Source organism: Periplaneta americana, chromosome 1, assembly GCF_040183065.1.
Source record: "Periplaneta americana isolate PAMFEO1 chromosome 1, P.americana_PAMFEO1_priV1, whole genome shotgun sequence".
Classification (NCBI taxonomy): domain Eukaryota; kingdom Metazoa; phylum Arthropoda; class Insecta; order Blattodea; family Blattidae; genus Periplaneta; species Periplaneta americana.
In genome coordinates, this window is record NC_091117.1 from 171,075,061 (window position 1) to 171,086,800 (window position 11,740).

General features: G+C 33.8%; 1 long non-coding RNA gene across 1 annotated transcript in view; it reads right to left on the reverse strand.

The window, feature by feature from the left end:
* LOC138709380 (uncharacterized) overlaps window positions 1-10,418 on the reverse strand; it is a 389,252-nt gene extending 378,834 nt beyond the window's left edge. The window contains exon 1 of the long non-coding RNA XR_011334923.1: window positions 10,323-10,418. This is a non-coding gene — a long non-coding RNA (uncharacterized lncRNA). The remainder of the gene's footprint in view (window positions 1-10,322) is intronic.
* Between the last annotated feature and the right edge of the window lie 1,322 nt (window positions 10,419-11,740).

An 11,740-nucleotide genomic window follows, 5' to 3' on the forward strand; every position in this document is an offset into this window, starting at 1 on the left:
ACGTGTAAGAAGAGAAGAAAATATGAAATGCCACATACTTTCTCATTGTACATATACGTAGTTACCAACATACCGCTATCATAAAATAAAATCGTGCCAAATTAACTTTCTGCGACAATTTATCATAAATATGCAATCTCTCTTCCCTCACACAAAATGATTGCGTTCCATTGCATCTACTCCAGAGTTTGAAAATGTAGATTATTTACACTTAATTTCCAATGTATGAACTTGAGGCTTAGATCCGCAAAAAGAAAAAGACAGGTACAGCTTACAGCAGTAAAAATTTGGAAATATGTATTCAACATTTTTTCATCCATTACTGTATCTTGTACAATAATGAAAATTAGATTGTGTAAAACACTGTCCTTCTGCTATATGAAAAATATATTTTTATAATTTAAAAAAAAATTATTTATTATTTTTTTTTAAATTCAGTTCACTATGCAGTGATGAAGCTTTTCCCACATAACTCAAAACCTATCCAACATTCTGTGATGAATTTTTTTGTGTGTATTTATGGATGCCATATCGACAATACGATGCAAGATCACTTCTCTACCTTTGATAGATTGTCTGATAAAAAATAAATTCATTTAAAAAATGGTCACATATCAGTATTTTCTCCTAACACAAAATAAGAAAAATGTTTATTAAAGAATGTAGTTGAAAGAGCTTGATATTGTAAACATGAGATTCAGCAATAAAATAAGAGAGAGAGAACATGAAAAAGTTAACAAGTTTATGAGTTATGAGGGGAACGCTTCATCACTGCACAGTGAACTACCATCATTATGAATTTTGATAAAAAATATATACAGTATATGTATATAAACAATTTTCTTTTAAATCGTAAATTTTGTTTTCACATAGCAAAAAGACAGTGTTTTACACATACTAATTTCCATTATTGTACAAGATACAGTAATGGAGGAAAAAAAAATGTTGAATATTTCCAAAAATTTTACTGTAAGCTGTACCTAACCCCTCAAAAAAGCAGAAACGTAATTTTTGGTTAGATATTATTATAACTGGATTAATAAATAAGTGGTGATAAACTGAAATAACTAAAAAATATTAAATCTTTTGGACAGAAACTGCCAATGTCCAAAAAAATTGTGTAATAGCATGTGACGGGATGAACTATAGAATAAGTGAAGACTTCGGGGGTAAATAATGATAACCCACATTTACAAATTGCATACATTTTAATGTTTATTGCAAACACAAGAGGATTGTCATATTTTTCAAGCAGCATAATCCAATCATTGTTACTATATTTACATAATTATTTAACCAAATCAAAGATAATGTGGCTTATAGGCTGTTAACAACCAGAAAACTGTCAATCTCAATTTTGAGGGTTATCATTGTTTAACCCCGAGGACTTCAATTCCAAACTAGATAGACCTTACAAGTCGTAAATTGAAGACCTCCTCGGAAAAAAATGTAACATCAAATTTATTTAAATATGTGATGCAGTTGGAAAAAGCAATTTTAAAGCATTTATTTGTAACAATATATTATGTTCGAATGCTGAATAAACTTGAATCCTTGTTTAATCAAATGGTTATTTTTAACATTAATTGTAGTAGTAAAAATCACAAATATTTTAAAAGGACCTCTACGCCAAATAAATTAATGAATAAACCTGCTAGTAAATAGAGGTATAATGAAATATGTACCGGAAATTATTTTTCTTTCTCATGAAACATGAAATTACAGTTTTTCTGGTTACTTCCTTATTCCGAGGAGGCATTCAATTATGAATCAAGAAGAATATAGGTGGAAAGTCCTCTCAAGAAACCGAAGTAAGCGAAATTTTGATCAAGATCCGTGGTTGTATTACAATGGCGAGTATGATGATATTAAAATTGATCTATTAGTAGTTTCATACTAAAATATAACAGTACTTAAAGTACATAGTATACATTTAAAAGAGAACTGTGGAGAGTGTTTGTGGAATGATGAAGAAAAATTGGGAGAGTCCCAAGAAAAACCTTCACACCGTTCCCTTTGTACACCACATAGACTATACTGTATAATTCCACCATCGCCGAAATTTTAACTCGGGTCCATGGTCGTCGTAAATCAGCCCTCTGTTAAGGAGTTAGGTACACTTTACAACAGTAATTTTTTTGGAAATATTCAACATTTGTGTGTACTTATGCATGTCGTATCTACAGTATGATGCATTATCACTTCTCTACCTTTGATAGATTGTCTGATAAAAAAATAAATTCATTGAAATAAATGTTCAAATATCAGTATTTTCTTCTAACATAAAATAAAAAAAAATAGTATTTATTAAGGAATGTAGTTGAAAGAGCATGATATTGTAAACAAGAGTTTAAGCAATGAAATAAAAGAGAGTGAACATGAAAAATTTAACAAGTTTATGAGTTATGAGGGAAACGCTTCGTCACAGCACAGTAAACTGCCACCATTATGAACTTAAAAAAAAATAATATTTTTTTTTAAATCGTAATTTTTTTTTTTCCATATAGCAGGAGGATAGTGTTTTACACATACTAATTTTCATTATTGTACAAAATACAATATGCCTATTGCACAGAGGTCTATAATAGTACATTATGCAACGAGCCTATAATGGTAGTAATTAAGACGCGAGGATGTTTATGAAACGAGCGCAAGCGAGTTTCATAATTTTCATACGAGCGTCTTAATTACCATTATAGGCAAGTTTCATACGACTTTTTATGATGGACCAAATTTCTAACTTGAAATTATTCATAAGTATTCATGTTATTGTTATGTGAGTGAGTGCAATAGCCTACCTCATAAATTGTGAGATGTGCGCAGACGCGAAAGTATTGATTTTTTCCGGGAAACGAATGTCGACGACCTTGATATAATCTAGAGAGTAAGATAAACATTAATCTTGATATAACCTTGAAATTGAATTCGACATTGAAAAACGAGATGACAAATTGAATTTATTTGAATATTATTTACAATTAACGCTAATTATTATAGTAACAGAACATAACCTTCTGCGACAGTATTGGATTTCCAGCCTCCGTGACGTTTCGCTAGTTGTCTTTCGATTGCATATCCGAGAATAATCGAAAACCTGAACTTTAATGAGTAGGTGTACTTTAATGAGGTCCATTAAAGGGCTGCTACCAGGTGTATAATTACTACATTTCGGCATGGTCGAGAATAAAGTATTGTTAACGACACAAATCGAGAATACATTTAGACCATCAATAGCAAGACACAGATGAAAACATGAATTGCAATAGATCATTTAACGACGCTGTAGCAACTGCTAGGTTATTATTTAGCGTCGGTGGAATCTTTTATTGTGAAGAGGTATCTTGGCGAGGTGAGACAGAGAATTTGTCACTGATTACTTGACATTAAATTTAGGCTATAACTGGGGAAAACTCAACCAAGTAATCAGGCCAGATGAGATTCAAACCCACGCCTGGGCGCAGCCTCGGATCATGAGACCACCTCCTTACACCTGAGCCACGCTGGTGATAAGAAAATGCATTAAACACGTTAATAATTCAATATAGACCTAAGGAAGAATGAAATAACCATGATAGAGTGAAGTCCTATGGAATTATGTAAGACTGCAATTAGATGTACGAGTAAGTAAAACCAAAATGTAATAATTCGATAGGATTTGTCACTTCTGCAAGTTACATACGGCTTGTTCCTCGTACAAAATGCATTGTAAAACTTTTCACTTTGTTTCGAGACCAATTTGTTTCCAGGGCAATGTGGCGCCTGAAAGCTAAAAGACAACTGTTAATCTGAAACTTCTTTTAGACTTCATATGCATGCTACAAAATTTGTCGCATTAATTAAGGTAAAACGAATCTCAAAACAGCGTTATTAACGTTAGGATAATTGTAGATGCCGACAAGCAGGATAAATTACTGTTTTCCGTGGTCCCAGCATTCATTTGTGTGAACAAAATGGGTGAACAGACTGTCTCAGGAACATATGACACAAAGAAACCATTTTTCTGCTGAGACAAAGAGTACTGTAGACCAGAATTACGAAAAGAGGTCGTAGAAAATTTTCAACGAGAGAGTTTCACTGATTCGATAGCTATTTAAAATAGCTGTACTTTACTTCTATGTATATTTATATGAAGAAATTAAGAAAAGTTTCATTCTCCCTATTTTATTGTATCAAGCACAGACATAGTCCATAACAGAGAGAGAGAGAGAATGAGGTAGTAAAACTGAGAGGAAATTTTAAATATAATACTAAGGCCCAATTGCATAACACTCCCTGACTAAAGATCAACTTTGATCGAAGCTCGGAAAGTGAACCGAGTTCAGACAATTCTTCTATTGTATAAAACTTTTCTGCGATCAAATTACTTTGGTTCAAATGCAATCTAAGTTCACGTGAAAAGGATTTGGCAACATCGCATAAACAGGTGAAGTACTGTATGTGATGCGCGGGCCATGTTGTACAGGTTTGTTCAGTGTTGCCAATTTAGCGACTTTAACTCTTTTTCAATGGCAATTTCTTTTAACTTTTATATTGCTTAAATAGGGATTTAGCGACCTTTCTAGCACACCTTAGTGACAAAATTTAATCTTTCTTTGTTGATAATGAGAAATCTAGCGACTTTCCAACTAATTTTTGGCGACTTTCCGTACACTCTGTTGGAGATACTGGTTTGTTTTGTGCATTGTAAATAATGGCGGACAATAAGAAGAAGGTTGACCGTTCTCCAAATTGTTATCATGTTATGGTGTTTGATATTGCTAAACTTAGGAAAGCTTTATGAAACGACAATTTTCGTTTAGTAATACAGTTAATTGAACATTTATGAATGTATCTATCATATCCATTAATAATTAATGGTTGTTATAAACATAATAGGTTATGTTATTTGATACTGCTGAACACGATAAAGCCTTATAAAATATAAGAATGTTTGTGTATTAAGGCAAGAAATTGAACAAAAAAAATATAAATGTAAATACCATATCTATTAATATTAATAATAATGGTTATTCCTTTTGCACAATCTGCCTCTCATATATTTCAAACAGAAAAGAAATAACTGAACTTGGATCATCTAACTTAATCGGAGAAATTTCTTCAGCCAAAGTTGACTTTAGTTTAAAACAAATTATTCTCAGATTTGACTTTATATAACACAAAATTCCGAGTTCAGCTAGAACGAGGATCAATTTAACCTCTGATCTAAGATTAAATGGTTTATACAATCGGCCCTAAGAGATATGCCACGAATGGGGAAGTAAAAATAACGAAACCGCTATTAACTCAATCAGAAATCTGAAATGAAAATACCATTTGACTCCATACGTTTGACGTATGACCTGCTTAAAATTCAAGAATACTACGCAAAAATAAAGTGACAATACAAAAACACTGCGGTTCAACGACCTATAAGAAAACTTTGGCAGCCTAAAGTCCAGAGAACTGAAAGATAATGAAGAAAAGAATATCACAAAAGCTTTTCGGAATATCTATCCGGAACTGGTATTTATAATTCTCCTTTCTTCAAAACAGAAAGTATATGCATATGTCATTCCATTTTACGCCCTTTATATTAAGGAATGTTTTGTTCTGCTTCCGATAAACTAGCGTAAGGAAATGTCTCAATAGCATCTGCGTACTGACAAGTAGATTGACCTGCTTACCTTGTCAATTTCGTTGCTCGTAAGCTTGATGATGGATTTGCACAAGTTCCCTTCCAGTACTTACTTATCTTGATGATAAGTTGAAACATTTTACAATATATTGCTCAAAGATAATCAGAAATTTTACACCGATCAAGGAAGTGCTGCAAAGTACAGTTAGGTACTTGGAAACAACTCATTCACTAGGTGGATTTCATGCAAATTTAAGCTGTGTTTAGGCTAATTTGTAAAGTAACAATGAAGTATAAAATAAAATCACACTTTTCTTGGATATATCATGTTCACATATAGGCCTATACATGTCAAGAAGTCGAATTAAATGCAAGGTTATCTAGCATCGATGTAATGAGTGATGGCGAGATGAGTCCAAGAATTCGCCATGGAATTACTTGACATTCGCCTTACAGCAGGGGAAAAATCCCAACTAGGTAATGAGCTACAGTGAGATTCAAATCCATTCCCGAGTGCAGTTAGAATATTACAATATTTCTTACAATAGTAACAACAATATACAGGGAAGAGGAAGAAAGACGTAACCAGACGTTGTAGGTCAAACTTCTTCAGGAAAGCAGCGCAAGGACAATCAAAACACCGAATAGCATGAAGGAAACTGGAAGGAAACACAGCCTGATGATGTCTTGAAGCATTTTAATGATAAGAATTACCACATAAAGGCAATTTAAATTAAAATTCTGAAACAATCTATGATTTTCATTACTTTACAGCTTACACTCAAATTCATAATAATCTAACCCAGAGGTTCTCAACCTTTTTCAATGACGTACCACTATGTTTAATTTGGGACTTTAGTTGTACTATTAACTAAATTTATTACGGGAACACGTCATGTGTCGCTGCTAGGATCCTAATAAACGTTTCTGTGATCCAGTACCAATAAATGATTGTTTTATTTAGATATGTTTAATAACATTAAATTTAGAATTTATTCAATGGAGGTTCTATAAAATATACAGGAAATAGTTATATATTTTTATATTTGATGATGATTTATATTTTGTATTTCATACTTTAAGTACTACACAACAGAGGCTCACGTACCACCAGCGGTACGCGTACCATAGGTTGAGAACCGCTAATCTAATCAATTTTATCAGCAGTATCTGTACACCAAGTGAAGCAGATAGAAATTTTATTTGACTATCACATGAATTACTTCAACTTATCGCTACAAATTCAAAAAATGTTTATCTCTTTAACGATTTATTTACTCACTTACTCACTCACTTATTTAATTAATTAATTACTTAATTATTTATTTACATAGTTATTTCTCTTTTACTTATTTATGTACTTACATTTTGCCTACTCATTTATTTATTTATTTATTTACTTATTTATTTATTTATTAACTTATTTATTTAGTTACTAACTTATTTACTTATTTATTTACTTATTTATATACTTATTTACTTATTTATTTATTTACTTATTTACTTACTTATTTACTTATTTATATACTTATTTACTTACTTATTTACTTATTTATTTACTTATTTACTTATTTATTTACTTATTTATTTATTTATTTATTTACTTATTTTTTTTTATTTTTTTTATGTATTTATACTAGAGATTGAGCTTGTGGTCTACCACCTTCACTGAGACTACTCTCTTCTTGATATATATATATATCCAATTTTCAATTCGTAATTAAAAGAAATAAATATGTCTACGTGATTGAAGGTGCACATACGAAAGGGATGTAGAGCTGTCACGAGTTTTTGATTCTGCAACAGAATTTGGCGTTGTCTTCAGCATCACACTCCGACCACCTTTAACATTTTAGTGACAATCTGGTACTCAATTTTGACTTGTACACAACGTAATCTTTCTGGAAGTTACAGGAATATGGAAAATGTTTTCTTTCACTTGGGCTTGAACCTGGAATCTTCCAGTTCGTGCTCTGTCGCTCATAACTTTCCTCCGTAATTTGAAGGAAATAAAGACAAATACAACACTCCCATGTTCCTTTGTACGTCACACTTACAAATGTTACAAAGAAAAACTTTGAACTTCCTAGTTGATGGCATTCCTCGAAGAGTACTTGTGACACTGATGCTTTACGCAAGGTGCAATACTACTGCAGGTAGCGGCGGATGACCGGCCTTCCTCGAAGCAAATTTGAAAGAAAAAGTCATTTCAGAGAGGAACTGCTACCTAATAGCCTCTTTGGAATAAAAAAAGAGTTGAGAAACGAATGCCGCCACCAATACTATTATTTCTGCTTTTTAAAAAAGAGCTTCTTTTGTTTTTAGGGGGGGGATTCTTAATGTTTGTCGTGTATATCTTCCCTCCGGGTATAAATGTCTGGAACCAGATGGATCGGGGTGTTTTGCTGTTGATGTGTTTTAAATGATAATATATTCCTCGCGGTCAGGATACGTGATTTTTGTAACCCTAATGCAACAATATTTAATAAAAAGCAAGCATTAGAGTTCTGAAATTGCGTCTTTTTCATCCAAATTAATGGGTTGGGAATTAAAAGAAACTCTCTGCTGGCGTGCTGCCTTGATGTACGTCGCATACTCAAATGCGTCGGTTCATTTCTGACCCAGCTCACATTTTGTAATAGTCATGTGTCCTATATAGCTAACGGTTCTCATAGCTAGGCCTATTCAGTTACACTAAGTAGCAAACGGTGACACTTATTGCGTTTTAAAGTAAATCTAATGAAATTTAAATTAATATTATTTTATTCTTACAAATATCAACACTTATTATTCATCCTTAATTCAATAGATTGACTGGCACATGAAAACGTAGACAGAAAGACAAAGAAATGGATGGATAGATAGATGGCTGGATGGATAGATGGGTGGATGGATGAATGGATGGATGGATGCGTGAGTCAGTGAGTGGGTGGATGGATAGATGGGTGGATGGATGGATGGATGGATGGATGGATGCGTGAGTCAGTGAGTGGGTGGATGGATAGATGGGTGGATGGATGGGTGATTGGATGAATGGATGGATGAATGAGCGGATGGATGGATGGATGGGTGGATGGGTAGATGGATGAGTAGGTGGGTGGATGGATGAGTGGGTGGGTGGGTGGGTGGGTGGGTGGATGGATGAATGGATGGATGGGTGAATGAGCGGATGAATGGAAGGATGGGTGGGTGGATGGATGAGTGGGTGGGTGGATGAGTGGGTGGGTGGATGGGTGGGTGGATGAGTGAGTGGATGGATGGATGAATAATTGGGTGAATGGATGGATGAGTGGGTGGATGGATGGATGGGTGGGTGGGTGGATGAGTGGATGGATGGATGGATGGATGAAAAGTTGGGTGAATGGATGGATGAGTGGGTGGGTGGATGGATGAGTGGGTGGGTGGATGGATGGATGGATGGATGGATGGATGGATGATTGGGTAGATGGATGGGTGGGTGGATGAGTGAGTGGATGGATGGATGGATGGATGAAAAGTTGGGTGAATGGATGGATGAGTAGGTGGATGGATGGATGGATGGATGGGTGGGTGGGTGGATGGATGAGTGGGTGGGTGGGTGGATGGATGATTGGGTGGATGGATGGATGGATGGATGAATGAGTGGATGGATGGATGGATGGATGGATGAATGAGTGGATGGATGGATGAATAGTTGGGTGAATGGATGGATGAGTGAGTGAGTGGATGAATAGTTGGGTAGAAGGGTGGATGGATAGATACATGGTTAGATGGATAGGTGGATAGGTGGGTGGGTGGGTGGATGGATGGATGAATAGATGGGTGGATGAGGGAATGGGTGGGTGGATGGATGGATGGATGGGCGGACGGATGGACGGATGTGTGGGTGGATGGATAAATTTATATATGGGTGAATAAATGGATGGCTGGGTCATTGAATAGATGAGGTAGATGAATGGGTAGATAGATATGTAGTCAGATAAGTGAATATGTAGGAATAGAGAATGAAGCAGTAGATAACAGACGGATGAATGGATGGCTGGATGGTTGGCTGATTTTGTGGATGAATGGATGGACGGAACGAACAAATGGATAGACGAATTGTTGGTTGTTGTGTGGATGAATGTATGTATGAAAATAGGAGCGGGAGGATGAACTTACGAATGAATAGATGAGTAAGCACAAGTAATTTTCGAGTGTCTAGAACTGAGTAGATGGGTTTGATGAATAGATGGGTAATTGAGGGGGTAAATGAGCTATTAAAGCTCACAGTAATGAATTAATCAACATACTTAATTACAGTATAGTACGTCATACGTTTTGATGTGATTAGATATATTGTAACTTAAATAAGTCTATCTGTTTCTCTAAGAAACAAATAGTATTAACACGAATACTGTAAACAGTAAAATTAAGAATTCTCTCAGCCTTTCTTCGTAATAGCGGATTCGAGATTCGAAATTGGTCTGGTATTTCCTTTTCAAGACTCCACTATGAAATTCAAATTCTAAACAATTTTGTTACGTCCCCGGCAACAGTGAACCCAAACCAACCCAAATATCCCAGATTCAAAGGAAGGTTGGCAAGTGATTCAGGCAGAGATTTTCGGTGTGTCATCAAATTTAATCCATGCTGACCCAAAAGGGGGACTAATGGCCCCTCAGTGGCGGGATATCGAGCAATTTTCCAGTCTGGAGTCAATTTTAAACGACGGACTCTCGGCACTGACCTGTCATCTGCTGCAGTTTCCTTTCCTCAAGCTCTAGGAGTCCAGAAAAGGGCAGACGTTGTTCTGAGAAGCAAGTCGCTGCGTCGGAGGCACTTCTCAGTTCTGAAATTGGAGCAAAGTTTGCTCACTTATCGATACTCAGCAAAATCATTGCTATTAATTTGCATTTTCTCACAAGGATATAAATAATTATTATTAATGATTATAAATAGTACGTCAATCTGCAAGTATTTAACTCTACGATCTGTTTTGTTGTCGCTGTTATGATCTTAGACATTTCCGTATTAAATAGCCTAACATTGAATATAAATATATATATATATATATATATATATATATATATATAATGTATATGTGTCCGCTTCATCTGCAATATTCGTAGATTTGACCATATACCGCCAACTTTTGAAGCTCTTTCATCGGTCCGCCTAAAGGAGCGAAGAACAGCACATTCTTCGTATTTAGAATAGGCCTATTACTTCTACTCCAAAATATCGGAGAACTCGCTTTGAATACCTTACAACATTGCTGAATCAATATCAGGCTTTATTATCCATTCCTCGTCATTGTACCTCTTTCTATTCTTTATTTTTCACCGTGCCAGTTTGTCGCCTATAGAACTCCTTCTCGTCATGTCAGGGATTGCCGAATAGTTAATCAATTTAAATTAAGAATTACTGTAGTTAGTTTTACATGGAATTGATTCGTGAGTGTTAGCTGATTTTTATAGGTTATTCTGTGTGTTAGTATAAATTGTTATTTAGATCGATTATAAAGTAGAATTAGGATGTAAATTGTAATTACTTAAATATGTATCATGTTTATTCGATTTTTCATTATGTGTAAGCGCCTTAATGTGCATGATAACGATTTTATATTTAAGTATTAGGCTACCACTAACTTTACTACATTTGTTATTGCCATTTTTTGAATGTATATTTCACTTCTGGTAGTGTGGAAGAGAAGGTCTCATGGCCTTAACTCTATCATAATAAATAAATAAACAAACAAACAAAGAAGCAAGCAAGCAAATAAATAAATATATAAATATGTAAATAAGTAAGTAAGCAAGAAATTAAATAAGTACAGTAAATAAGTAAATAAATAAGTAAGTAAGTAAATAAATAAGTAAGTAAATAAATAAGTAAGTAAATAAGTAAATCAATAAATAAATAAATAAGTAAATAAATACATAAATAAATAAAAATGCATAAATAAATAAACAAATAAATAAGTAAACAAATAAATAAGTACATAAATAAGTATTTAAATAAATAAACAAGTAAATAAATAAATACATAAATAAATAAGTAAATAAATAAGTAAATAAATAAATACATAAATGAATAAATAAGTATATATATATATATATATGTCAATTTTGAGATATGAAATTATGGACCAGAAAACTGGTATTG